Source organism: Glossina fuscipes, unplaced genomic scaffold (assembly GCF_014805625.2).
Source record: "Glossina fuscipes isolate IAEA_lab_2018 unplaced genomic scaffold, Yale_Gfus_2 0, whole genome shotgun sequence".
Classification (NCBI taxonomy): domain Eukaryota; kingdom Metazoa; phylum Arthropoda; class Insecta; order Diptera; family Glossinidae; genus Glossina; species Glossina fuscipes.
This window is the reverse complement of record NW_023998414.1, coordinates 44,561,009-44,575,813: the sequence shown is the minus strand read 5'-3', so window position 1 is coordinate 44,575,813 and position 14,805 is coordinate 44,561,009. Positions and strand designations below refer to the sequence as shown.

The 14,805-nt window shown below is 31.6% G+C and overlaps 1 long non-coding RNA gene and 1 pseudogene across 1 annotated transcript; one reads left to right on the top strand and one right to left on the bottom strand.

Moving 5' to 3' along the window:
• Positions 1 to 2,960: 2,960 nt before the first annotated feature.
• On the bottom strand, positions 2,961 to 10,076 carry LOC119634507 (annotated as a pseudogene).
• A 1,884-nt stretch (positions 10,077 to 11,960) lies between these two features.
• On the top strand, positions 11,961 to 12,607 carry LOC119642141. Its single transcript, XR_005247964.1, has 2 exons — positions 11,961 to 12,130; positions 12,194 to 12,607. It is a non-coding gene; the product is annotated as an uncharacterized LOC119642141 (long non-coding RNA).
• The last annotated feature ends 2,198 nt before the right edge of the window (positions 12,608 to 14,805 follow it).

Below are 14,805 nucleotides of genomic sequence, written 5' to 3'. Positions count from 1 at the left end.
TACGAAAATCACTCACAACAGCTAAATTTTCCTGCTTTAAAATTCTGGGCTTAAGCATTTCTATCTCCTTGTTTATGCTCGTCAATTGAGGAACATGAATCTCGATATCTGCAACCGTCTCATTAATTTTGTCCATTTCTTTTTTGATTTGACTGACATCTCTGACAACGTTTTCATTCAGCTCAGAGACTAAGGCGGTTTCACTCTCTTTTATTCTACTCAAAATAAATACTTCTTGCTTTTTAAAACGAGCTTCAATTAATAGTATTAATCCTAGTGAGTCATTGTACGCAAACTTCGACGTTTTGTTTCGCATCGGAGTGAGACAATTGGTCGACTCTCTATTTCGTTTGAGAGCATCAGTATTTGTTTTCGTCGCCATTATTTAACATAAAATAAAAGAGCAGATTAGCCAAGGTTTACGATTCTCATTATCCAGTTATCGTAGAATACAAAAGACAAAAACGATACGGTCGCATTTTGGTTTAATGGCTTTCGATTGCTTCAGTATGGAGTTCGGCTCCTCGATCGTTGCAATTACAACTAAATGTTTTTGATATCACCGCTGTGCATACAACAAAAAAATGCGAAGAAGAGGAGGAAAAACAAATAAATGAACAAACAAAAGAAAAACTGAAAATCTATGAAAAAAATAAATAAAATATAGTTGAATAAATTGAAACAAACACAACACCGTTTATATAAAGTGCTTAATTCTTTTTTTCTTAATAGCTGATTTGATATTTATAATATCTATATTGAATTTGTCTGGCTGCACACCAGCCAAATGGGCCACAAATGTCACGTTTGCAGATTGCTTTCTTAAATAGTTTCTAGTAACCCCATATTTCCGCTTTCTATCGTTTTCAAAAATTTTTTCGGTAAATTTGCATCCATCTATCTTTTTTCATATTTTACGGCACCAACAGGTAAAAGCAGCCAAAATAACTATTTTATTTTATTATTTATGTCAATTTCTGAGATTAAGTAACCTATATGTTCTTTCATTTTATCAATATTTTTTGTACAAATATTATACTCTATTTTGCCTTTAAACATGAAGTTCGATAGCTATATTGCTTGCGAGTAAACTATGACATTTTACTTCGATATCGAGCAAGCAAACACTCATACGCCGTCAAGCACCATCAACTGAATTCTCGTTGACGGGGACTGTCAATTCAACGTGCAAATTAGATATTGAGTTTACTCAAAAACGAGAACTGTAAATCGACTCCATTACGACGTTCATTACTCATAAACTGTAGTAGATAAATTTAAAAAAAAATTTGAACGCATATTCTATAGGTGATGTTGGAGCACGTGTACAAAACCGTAGAAGTTGACTACGCCTACCCATTATTATAGTGTACTAAAATTTAATTTTTTTTAATACCTTTATAATTCGCAGAAACAAAAACTCCTAAAGTAAAAAAATTCTTAGTAGTTTCAAATTTGGATTGCACCTCACGTCTGCAGGTCTGCACGTCTGTTCGAGTGTCACATTGTGTGTATTTGTATCGCCTATAAACTTGCAAGAGAACTTGGAAGTTACTTAAACTTTTCCAAGTAGACGCCTATGCCCACACACCTATGCGATAAAAACTTTTATTTTGAAAGCAGTCTTTTTTAGAAAAGCGGTGAAGAGTAACAAAGATTCGCTCACGACCGAATACAGTTTTCCTACTTGCTTATCTTTGATCCTTCTTGATGGCAGTTTTTAATTACAACTTGCCAAAAATAAAAACAAAAATTTGTTAAAAAATTGAAAAACAGATTTCTTTTTCTTTTTTTCTTTTCAGTTTTGTTTACCGTTTTAAATATTATGGGTAGTTGTTAAAATGATTATAACGCACTTTGGTGAATTAGTTCCTCTTTTTTTTTCTTTTCTTTTGAGTTTGAAATAAGCATTAATGAGAAGGCGAATTATTTATTGAGTATTTAATGTGAAATATATTTTTGCTATACTTTTAATTTATTATTATATATAAAATATTATTTTACGAGCAAAATTTGAAATAAAAAAATTAAATTATAGTGATACGACTGCAACAAAACAAAAAATACATGTAAAAAATTATTGTGATTTTTTGTTTTTTAAAGATAATTCTGTTTAATATTTATGATATATAATTTATATTGTAAAATTTCTTTTTAATAAAGATTTTAATTTTCGTATTGGGCTTATAGAAACCAAAATTTGAGCTTTAACAACCCTCGCTACCTTTACTAAGTGTTCAAGTTGAAAACTATAAACAGAGGTTCACTCTTGAAGATAACGCTTTCTTGTTTTGTTTTTTACTTACCAAACAAAGAAGAAAAATATTGATTTTTTGCCAAGTTAAGCTTAACTGCAGTTACACATTTCAGAAAATAAAATATTTAAGAATTTAAGTTGGGACGATTTTTTTTTGATCCGTATGATATTAACCGAAAACGCAGAAACTTTACTGTATTTTATCGATCAGTTAACGCTTTCGACATCTTTGGAAATTGCGTCGCGAGAATTTGACGATGAGGAGTACACTCGCCAGATATGTTTAAATTAACATAAATAGTTTGCATATGAATGAAAAAAAAAACATAAGGATATAATTTATTATTTTATTTTGTTATTATTTGCTGTTGAGCGTATAAACTCGTCTCTTCGATTATATTTTTGGTCGGCTCGTTGTCTAGATATTTTTCGATATAAAATATAAAAAAAAATATGCAGAAAAATACGAAAAACAATTCATATTGTATGAGTTCTTTTAGTATAATAATTATTTGTAAGCCTTTATTTGTTCATTTTATTTCCACTTGGCTTCAAAATATTTCTCAGCATTCTGACGTTTACGAATACACTGGAGTTTCGCATTAAAACTGCAATTTAAACTACTTATAACGAGTATACTCGTCATAACACAAAATTTTGTACGTTTTTTATGACGAGTGTACTCGGCAAAACAGTCAGCTGATAAGTTAAGTAAATGGTTTATTGCCGTTCTTACATCGAATCTGAAACATTTACTTCAAACCTTAAATTTCTATATATTTTACACGTCAAATAACAGTGTACTTGGTTATTATGGGTAGATTATATTCACAATCAAGCTTGATTTATAACTAATGGATGGAAAGATGATGGGACAAAGTCCACTTACATTTGAACGTTATCCTCATTTGTAACATTTTGTGCGTTTGCGACATGTATTTATTAAGAATTATTGTCCATTATCATCTTTTCTCTATGTCTTTATTGCATAAAAAAAGAGGATATTTACATCATATTAAAGATACGGTGTACGAAAGTTTCATTAATAGTTAACGAATTAATTTATCACCATCATCGATATAAGTTAACATAAAATAAAAAAATTTGCTTAAACGATTCTGAAAATATAGAGGAATATAGAAAAACAATTTTTTAAAGTAACAAATCTGCTTCTTAGAGAATAATATATATAGTATAGAGGCGAGATTCATTTTTTTTTTTTTTTTTTTTGCTTCTTTAAAAATGAGAGTATTTTCGGTTATGTGGATCCGCTTATCTACAAGCAACATTTTTTAAAATATTAAGCTTTCACTGTGTAGCAAAAGCGTTAAGCAAAGTGTTAAACTTTTTAAGTAATAGAATAGCTCAAATTGTTAAAATACTTGCTTCAGGAAATTAAATATGGTTGCTTTTCAAAACAATCGATCCGAGTACACAAAGGATCTCGATTCAAATCTCAAGTACGACAGAGTTTTCAATAAAGTTGATAGCTTTAGATGCTAGTATTTTAAAACTTATTATTATTATAATTTATTTCGAGAATAAATCCTAGCACTAAGAATAAAATGGGCACCAGCAATTAAGACTATCAAATCCTTCTCTCTTTTTTTTCGGTCTATTAAATGATAAGTTTAGCTGCTTTAAGGCTTAAGTTTTAGATTTCATTTACAAAAAAAAAGAAGCTACAAACTATTTCTAAAAATCTCTGCACACTCTACAGGTTTAGTTCCCTCAATCTACAAGGACATTTATTTTCTTAACATAAATTCAACCAAACGATTCCAAAAGTTTGCGAAATAAAAATTTATATTCTTTTGTAAATATTAGAAAGTATCCGAAAATTCGAGAACATCGTGTGTACTGAAATTTTATTATGTATAAAGAAGACCGTCAATCTTCGGGTAATAATTATTAGCCTTCAGTTGTTCAATGTCTTTAAACATATTTTCCTTTTTAATGTTGGAATAAACGAAGCCCCTTTCTTATCTAAGTGTATTTGACCCTCATTGTGCTTATAAGTCTGCGCATTACTGAGTATCCTTTTAAAGCTTCAAAGCTTCAAAGCATAAATATCTTATTTTTCCGTAACAAGATCTTTGTAATAAGCAGTTCAAAGTTAATTAATGAAGTTGCTTCACTTCTTCTTCTTCTTACGTTATTCAACAAGTTAATAACCAAAAATTCCTAGGAAGTGTAACTTGCTTCATTTGATAACATGTTCCTTTTTATAGCCCACACCACTTGTATTATAAAAACACATTGAATTTGTGTGGATATTTATAGAACACCCAGAAACAGTTTGGATCGATTCATCTTTTATTATACCAACCGATTCAGAATCACTTTTTGAATCGACGCAAGCTTGTCTATCCGTCCGTTCTATTTATATGCTTGTGTTCAACCTACAGATAGAAATTTTGAAGATATTTTGATAAAGTTGGGTGCAGCGACATGTTTTGACAAAAGGCGCGCGGTATGGAAGGCTTTCGAGTCGTTCTACTTTTTCGACCAATTCCCAAAAAACAACTTATTTTAAAAAGTCGTTATATGAAAAATTGCATCAAACGAATTGCTGAATGGTGTTTAATGGTGGACGGTGTTCCGCTGTAGTGGAAGGCTTTCGAGTCGTTCTACTTTTTCGACCAACTCCCAAAGAACAACTTATTTTAAAAAGTCGTTATATGAAAAATTGCATCAAACGAATTGCTGAATGGTGTTTAATGGTGGACGGTGTTCCGCTGTAGTGTTTTTACTTGTTTTTATATCCAAATCGAAATACATGCAATCAGAATCTTTTCATGCATGCTCATGAAGTGTTGGCAATTGTCGTGGCAGCTACAAATTCGCGGTTAATTAAAATTGATTTTGAACTTCCTGACATCTAGCTTATTTGGCCCAACGTGCTGAGATTGTGGGCATTTGACTTACGCAATGAAGGTGTAACGTCGCATATATAAATCGGCACTAAGGGAATTAAATACGCCAGGATAATACGACAATGTAGCGTTACATACTGTCGTACACAAAGGTGAGGATATTAGCGGCGACAAAGATTCCACTGAAGTGGTAGAAGCATAGATTTTTCCTAAAGCGAAAGAATTCATAATTGTCTTTTTCTTTCAAATCTTTACTCACCCTCTTCGGTGGACGGAGCTACATGTGATAATATGGCCAGCCACATTGGACATATAGCTGCACGCATAAGGGCTAAAGTTAAGCCTAAGTATAATTCCCATCAATATAGTGCGGTAGCTCGAACAGTGATTTGCAAAACACATCTGGCCAAAGAGATTGAAGCCATTCTAACAATAGAAAATTTGAGAACCTTAACAAAGAAAGATAAGTAAAAATTAAAAAATAAAGAAAAAAATCGCTTTTAAACTCTGTAGCACCTGCTCTTCTCAAGAAATATATTCCAGTAGTACTGCCCACAACGTGTGTAATCTTTTAAAGTCCTTTGAAATTGATTCTTACGAGCAAATAAGAAACATTGTCGTCGTCCGCTGTAATACAAATCATTTGAGAAAAAAATCGAATTGTGTCTTTATTATGCAAAGCGCGCACCTATTACAAATAAAGCCAAAGTTAAGGCCATCATTGTTAACCAAAAATCATGCTTCATAATTAGGACGACGCTTCATACACGTTCGCACCAAGCCCTTAACCAAATCAAGGCGAAAGAGTTCACGAATTTTAAACTAGGAAAAAATTTTTTTAAATAAAATTTTCAAAAGAATTTCAATTTTTATTAAATTATGAGTATTTACATTCCCTGCGGTCACAATTTATTCTGGCTTTAGACTTTCCACTACAAATGCATAAACATATAACTGGGCTCAAAATAGCAACGTACTAGATATGCTGAAAACGGTAATTGCATTAGTGACTTCATTTATATAACCAGTTAAAACATTGCCAACATTGCTAGCCTCATTCAAAACCATTCTGAAAAGAAACAAATTCATCATTTAGATTTAGATATTTATTCCTACAAAATTTAACTTAGAGCTCGGTATATTGCTTTAGCTATATCCTGCATGTAATAGTAAATTCCAAAGATTAAGCCACATGTGCGACCGCTCATGATGGTACTGAGCAAAGAAGAAAAAAACAACCACGGATTTATAATATCTTTTGAAAAGATATAAATTAAAACTGTAGCAATAATTCTGCCAATTAAATTACATGCAAAAATGTTACGATTAAGAAAGGTAAGAAGGGAAAATTTCTTCATGTTTTTATTACCACTAAATGTAGTCAAGAGAATGAGCCATCTGCCATATTTGCCCGACCATAGTCATATAAATAAACTCACAATAGCCGGCATTATGCTTTTCAAAAGCAAAATCGCCATTAATATTCTGACTACATACGGTTGTATTTGCGTTTCAATGTGCTACAAAGTGGAAAAGTGAAAAATTAAACAAACGACGTTATCGTGTATCATGCCGATGATCTTAAACTACACTCTGTCTAACGAAAGTAAAATAAGTAAAGAAATTGTACGCATCCTAGAGCGAATCTTTTATACTTCCCACTCCTTACCGATAAAGAAAATGTACAAAATATTTTATTAATTACGATGGGTGAGTCAGCTATTCGAAAAAAACTTTGTTCACTTCGATTCTTAGATGATCCTAGGACTTAGTTGTATTAACTTTTAAATTTGTAGACCTGCTTGTGTGGTCACGCGCACTTTCGAATAACATTTGCGGCCATCAGGATACATATGGCAAAGTCGAAATCTTGAACAATTGAAGTGAAGTCAGACGAAGAGGCACGATAAATCGAATTGGAATTATATAGATGCTAACCAAGCTTATGCAGCTTCTAACGTATAATATACTCATTCAAAACAAAAAAACCCTCAACTGGAAACATTATAGTGGGCCACGGCACATTATTAAATACCTTACGCCGCCCTAAAGATATTCATACAACGACTTTTCAAAATAACACGTTATATGGGAAATGGTAGCGAGACTGGTCCGGTGCGAATCATTCTTCCTTGGGCGAAAACACTTCACCATATCAAATCGTATTTGTAATCAATATATATCACAAATTCCGTTCTGTAGGATGAACATCAGAATGCACTTTGAATCGACTGGTATAATCAAAGATAGGTCCATCTCATGTTCTTCTGGGTGTTGTATGCATCCACACAAACTTAATATGCTCTTCTATCACAAGCGATGTAGAGTACGAATAAGAACATATTATTACTCAGCGGGTCATGATGTAGGACTTGTTACGAGAAGACCAAATGTTCATTAAACTAAGCTTTGATACCTTTAAAATTTATCGAGCTATTAGATATGTGCAAAAATGTGAGCGCGATGAGCGTCAAGTGCGTTCAGATAAAGACATTAGCCCTTTATTCCAACATTAAAACAGGAAAACTAGTTTGGAAAACAATAAACTGAGAATCAATTATTTTTGTCCAATTTTTGACGACCATCTTTATACATAACTAGATTTAAATTAGATCCAAACTTTTCAAACACGATTGAAGTGAGCGACGTTTTCACGAATTTTTGTGTGCTTTATATTATCTATGAAAGAGTAAAGTAAAGCGACTTTTCTTTGATTCTTTTCTTAAAGGAGGATTATCAAACATTCGACAAATTGAACAGAAAAAGAAGTTTCTATATAGATTGGTAGAATTAAGACTGGAGAATGTTCGAAAAAGCCGTCCGGTCCGAACCATTTTCAATAGCGTTCACCGCACATACTTAATATACACTTATACCACAAGCGATGTAGGATATAATAATGATATGAAATAACTATTCAAGTGGAGGGCTTGTGCAACAACTTAAGTGAAATAAAATCCTAAGCACATATTATTGTAAAACTATATTAATTACTAAATAAACGGCAGATCGATTCAAAGCCACATCGCGATGCATAAGAGCAGTCGTATCGCCGAACGTGGCCAATTTTAAAGCTGCCCGTATGGATTTAATGCGTGTCGCTTTGTACGTCAACAATGCTTGAGGAGTGTTTCTACGGCGAAGTAAGTAATCACCACCAAGTTCGGTTTCATCGATGCGGTCTGAATTTGATTCCAGTTGTTTTGTAAAATAGTCTTCTTGCTTTTCTACATATCACGATTTTCTTTTTTCATATTTCCATTACTTCTGAGTTAAGAACAAGCGGCAGGATTAACAGAATATAACATATGATATCTACAAATAGGACTACTTTTTTCTTCTTTTTTATGAATTGTTTAATTTTTCTTTTACTTGCTCTTTAATTCAAAGAAATTTCTTACGAGTTAATGAGTGCAAGTAAACTTATTTGCGAAGTAAATAATGAAACCCGAAAATTGAAAAAAAGAGAATTTATATAAAACAAAAGTAAAAAAACTAAGAAAATATAATAAGAATAAAAATTGAAAGATATTCTTCAACTTTGTAACAAAAATTGGAGAATAACAAGTGACATTTTTTATCTGCGTTAAATTTCCATCGGCTTTCTAGTCACGTGAGTCTGTATTGTTAATTTTTTATCATTATAAGAATTCGAATTCTATTGGCGGCATCGAATTATTATTATTCATGTGTTATAATGTGTTATTGTGTATTTTATATTGTTGTTTACATAAATTTTTTGGATTGATGCTGGCATTTTAGTAAATAATATATACATGCACGTAAATAATAATTACACGTAAATTTCTCCACACTTCGAAAAGTGCACATTTCAAAATTGTTATTGTAACAAATATTTGTCCATATTTGTACAAATGTGGTCAAAGCATTCTATCGACGGCATCACAACAACATTGTTTAAAAAATTAGATTGAATTGAATATTTATATGACGTTTCATAGTGTGCAAAAGCTTTATTTACTTCTACATGAAACATATTATTTAGGTACCAGACTTCATTTTTTTAAAACAACAGAAAAAACAAAACAAAAAATGGAAAATATTAAGAATAAAAAGTGAAAGAGGTTTTTAAAAGAAAAAGTCTTTCAAAGCTTCAGTGCCCATACTCAAAGTGTCAGCTTTGTTACGTCCAGTAGGACACTAACATTAAAGTAAAATAAAGTGAACTTACTTTTTTGTTCTTTTTTCTTCATTATTCATATTGTCGTTAATCACCTCCAGGTCATGATCAAAGTGCGTGCTATCAACAATTTTTACACAGAAATGTTATGGTTTCAAAGTTTAACGTAATACAATGAAAATACCATGGTTTACTAAATTTTGTGCAAATGTGTCCGTAAACATAACAAAAAATGAGTGATAAGGAATGAGAAAACTAATATCTGTACGCCCTAAGTTTTCTTTCTATGTTCTAATAATAATCATTAACAAACCAAAATTTTTCGGTAACAAAAAAGAAAGAACCCAATATTACAACTTTAAAGGAAAAGGATTATTCTAGCATAATAATAATAATAATTATTATTCTTATTTCCTAAAAATCTGGTGTTTAATTTATTATTTAAGATTCTCCACTAAGCATTTACTAAGAAATCATTTCGTTTTGCTTTTATTATGTATGTAAAGAAACCGACCTATTGAAAAGATGAGTAGAATGCCGAAAGCGTTTTCTATATTCTTCATTCTTCATTCATTCTTCATAGTATGAGTAAATTATGAATATTTTATCTTTGAAATTGCCTTTCAAAAAAAACTCTTAGGTGAGGGAAAACTCGCACGTACCTATATATAAATATAAGTACAGATCTCATGGACAACATTTGTTGTTTTCCTTCAGATTTACTTACTTGTACTTCAGGAGATTGTTGCTGACACTTGCTGATATTGTATTTGCAGACGTAGATTCAAGTTTGATATAACATATTTCAAAATGTAATTCCTTGAATGAAAACAATACTGTAAGTAGATTCTAAATGATGATGAACATCTTAATGATATTTACCTGGCAAATTGAAGGCTAAAAAAACTATACTGGTTGAAGGTTCAGGCAAGGAAAGTGCGTCATCGTTATTTGTGGCTACTGAGATGACATCATTATTTGTTATTACTCATTCTCAAGCGATGAATTAAATAAACGCTCAGTGTCCGAACCCATTGCACATAAATTTCTACCTAATATGTTGGCGAATCGACTAATGCAATTATCTCTATCTAAGTTTTTATTTATTTTATTATATTATTACACTAACACCTTGACTAATGCCAGGAATACAAAGACATTGCGTTCTTTCCTTTTTTGTTTTTCCTTTCTTTAGTGAAATCAGTTTTTCTTTGATTTGTTTACTGCTGCTTCGATAGCAAAAAGTAGTTTATTTTACATTTAATTACTTTGCGAAAATTGGATAAACATTCACACCGAATAAAATTCGACAGCGCATTCTATTATTTTACCAGTAATGTGTTGTAATCAACAAATTTTCTTGCATGACAGCTTCCATATGTTAATGATAAGTATATGTTGAATTAGCTAAGATTTTCTTAGCTTCTTTTACATCGACTACGACGAATATTTTGAATTCATCGAACGTTTGCAGTGCAATGGAGACTCGGTGCTTAATTTATTGTTTCTGGAGTACCGATAATCGTTCAGCTGTATAGGGTCTTTTTATCCACTATCGTCTACGCTGCTTAGCTAAATCACTACATAGTTTAATTTACAGTTTGAAAACAACTACAATTTCTTCTTTACCTCAAGATCATCAAACTCAAAAAATCGAAGGTTTTATCTATAAATGCAATTTTTCAAATCAATACAACTTTTTTACAATTACAATTAAATTAACTAAAATAATTATTAATTACCATTAAATAGAATTAAAATACATTCATATAAGGTCACAAATAATTAACAAAAAATAGTAGGTAGAGTACTAGGATACAACTCGAACAATTCTTCAGTGCAAAAGAAGTTAGAGATAATTGCATAATTATTCATTCCACTAAAGAGTAGGACATTTTCTGATTGTTACTTTCACCCTATACGCAGTAACGACAGCCTTGATATTAGGCTGTAGCGAATATCATAGCTTTACAGCGTTAATAAAAAATAGTTTTTATGGTCTTAAATACTTATGGCCTGGAAGAATCAAATTCATCGTATGTCTGAATCTGACAGACCGGATTTTCTTAAATAGATATTTCGGAGTACAAATATAAACCAGCTTATGAACCAAGACCGCATTTCGTATATTCAGATATGATGAAAGATCAGAAGTTATGAATGCATAGAGAAAAAATTTGTACGATATGTTCCTGTGAAAAGTGCGTGGTTTACTGATTCAATATATTTTTTGATTGAATTGAGTATATACCACTATATATTATTTCTATATTGTTGAGTTAAATTATAGCTGCTCCACAAAAGTAGTCTTTGGATGATAATTTTTAAGTTATAGAGCAATTAATACAAAAATAGACTTTCGAGGTTGCCATAGAATTAAAGCAGATTATGGAGATTAACATAATGATTTCTCGACTTCATGCCAACAAATAAAATTCGCGATTGAGAATGCACGATACACGTTCATAAATATGCGATTTGCCAATTACAAGAAAGTTTCTTAAAAAACAGCAAAGTTGAAGTTACATTCCTAAACTATGAACGAATCATTGTGGTATCCCCCCAAATCTTTTATCGCTTATATCTGCTGTCACTAGTTAATTCTTAATTTGATTTTCTTTTTATGTTTTTTATTCAATAATCACATTGTTGAGAGAACAATAAGTAAATTGGCAACCCTAAGCGCTGCTTAGCAGGCAATTTGACAAAAACGGTTAGGCAATTTAAGAAGAAGAAAAGAACGATTAATAATTCACACTTCTACAAAAAGGACTTAAATTGTGTAAATCATTTTATGTTTGATTTCAAAAGAATTGTGTCGAAGATTTTGGGAAAATTATATTTGAAATAGTGGAGGTAAGCACATATATAATTTATATAAAAATGAAATCAATAAAATCAGTTTTATATAAAACTAAGCAACCTTCCAGAAACTTAAGAGAAAAAACAGACTCAAATACAACAGGCGCCATGCCGCAGTGCTCAAATGGTTTTCAATATCGCTAATTTTAAATGAAGATGCGGATATTAAGCATTTAAATGCCGTTAAACAAATGCAACAGACGCCACGTTCCAGTGCTCTCAAATGCACTAAAGAAACAATTTTAAAAAAAAATTGCTATTTAATTTTGGCAAGCGAAATGCAACCGACGCCAGGCCGTACTGCCCGCAGGTCTACGAGACGTAGTCGAAGGAGTCGCCGCAATAGTAAACCCAAAGTGAACACCAAAATAAGCAATGTGCAAAACGAAAATAGTTTAGGGAAAATCGCAGGAGATATCCAAGAAGAAAAATACGGACATGAAGAAAATGAAAAAATTCGCGATAACGGGAGTGAAAACACAGATCCTTAAACAAGCAAAAGTAGAATACGAAAATAAAAATAAGCAAGGAAGTGAGAATATAGAAACTCCAAAAGCCAAAGTCGAGAAAGATTACTGCATTAATGTAGCAATCTGTTTGAACGAAAGTTCACAGACGAAGAAATGCCAACGTAAGCGCAAATATCTTATTTATTTCCCTAGCTTTTCCTACATTTTAGATTACGTATATTGTTCACGAACAAATTCGTATATGATTTAAGTCGTATATGTGTGGCCTATAAGATTATCAAAATTTAGAAATTATTTGTATGCACGGTATAGCTTAAATTAATACGAAATTTGTAATCATCTTCAACCAAATCTTTTTTACCCGCGAAATGGGAAAATTTTATGTTGTGCATGAATTTATAGTCCACAAGTTTTTTAATTAAAAAGTGTTATGAAAATTTAAGTGATATGACTTTTTAACAATTTTGAAGGTATTTATTTCTATTTGAATATATTATCTGCCTAAATCGATTTTTCGGAGCTAAAGATTTTCAAACAGAAGATGAACCTACGAAGTTATGCGCTGACGGATACATGCTAAATCAAAATATCCCGTTTGCTAAGATTACACACCTTAGCGTTTTTCCAAAAAATGTTGAACTTTCAAGACATCAAAACTTACGTACATATTTTATGTCATGAATTTTTATTCATATACATTAACTTTAGGAATTAGCTGATGCCGCTTTTACTACAGAGCTTAGCATTTTTTTGACAATTTAAGATCTGCATTTGTAGCATTACGAACGTAATCACTTGATCCATACTATTGGCGGCTCGCTTAGAAAATTATATTAAGAGAAGTAAAATTTGGTCCTATAGAATCCACGTATTCTTCAATGAAATCCGGTTGGTGTAGTAAATAGTAGTTTAAACTTCTTAAACTGTAAAACAAATGGAAGGAAAAACTTTGCATTGCTCTCGGAGGATTAAGTTCAGAATCAAGATTTCAAAGCTTTGCCCACAAGAAGAACGAACCTTGATTCTTAATCAAGGAGCTTATATACAATTTTATTTAATCAGCTTAAACAAAAATTTTAATTATAAAGCTTTATGATGAAGACGTCGAGTAGGGACGTCGCTGAATTGCTTTATATTCCAATGTACTGTAATTTAAATCGGTCGAATTTACATTAAGGTAATTAAATTAAAACTTGCTTTTGTTTTCTTGTTAAGTTTTGCATTTTTCGCTCAAGAGATATCACACTTTATTCAGAAACATGGTAAAAACATTGGGCCACGCGAAAAACGTAAAGCATTAAAGTAAATCGATTTAAGAGGAGTTTAGGAGGAGTCGAAACATCACCACAACCTTGAATTGCGATGCGAACACTGATCGTATTCTTAGCAAACAACGAAGAAATCGCCCGTAGGCATACTTTAAATTTGGCTTTCTTTAAGTTTGTGGAAGCAACATCGTGGAATACCATTGCCGTTTCTACCAATGTCTCTACTATTAAACTAATCAGCACGAATGAGGAAAAAGTTTTGAAATTAAATCAAGCGACAGTTGGCCGTAAATTATTGGCAACATTCTCATCCAAACGCCCATTCAATTTATTTACATCTGTAGGTCTATTGATGATCAAATTGATTGATCGATCAAATGATTTGAAAAGAGATGGCACTTCAATTAAACAACAAAAGCAGTTAGATAAGTTATATACACGTTTGCAAAGACACATGGATTTATTTAGGAGTCGCAAATCACACAAACAAAGCGTTAACTATAATAATGTCATAAAAGACGAAAATGCGACTATGCCGAATTCCGGAATAATGCAATTTTTTTGAATCCCTCTAGAGTTTATAAATTGACAATATTATGTTAACTTCCTTTGCTTTATAGATGGTTGGTCGCTCCGCGTGGGTAGATCATATCTTAAGCAGATTTCTTGAATAGAAACGTGGTGCTAAGAACAATGATGATAACGGCTAGACTGATGATTATTTGTGTTGTAAAGTGTTCTATCAAGTTAAAACAAACTACGACTGGTTGCATTTTCTTGCAAAGTTGTTGCAATGAATAGTTTCGATTAATGAGTAACGCTGATTTTACCTCTACTTCCCAAAATGAGCTGTTCTAGATGTAATGAAAAAGAGTCGCATCCCCTTTAAACTGCATGTTGACATTATTGATTCTTTTCCCTTCTCGGACAA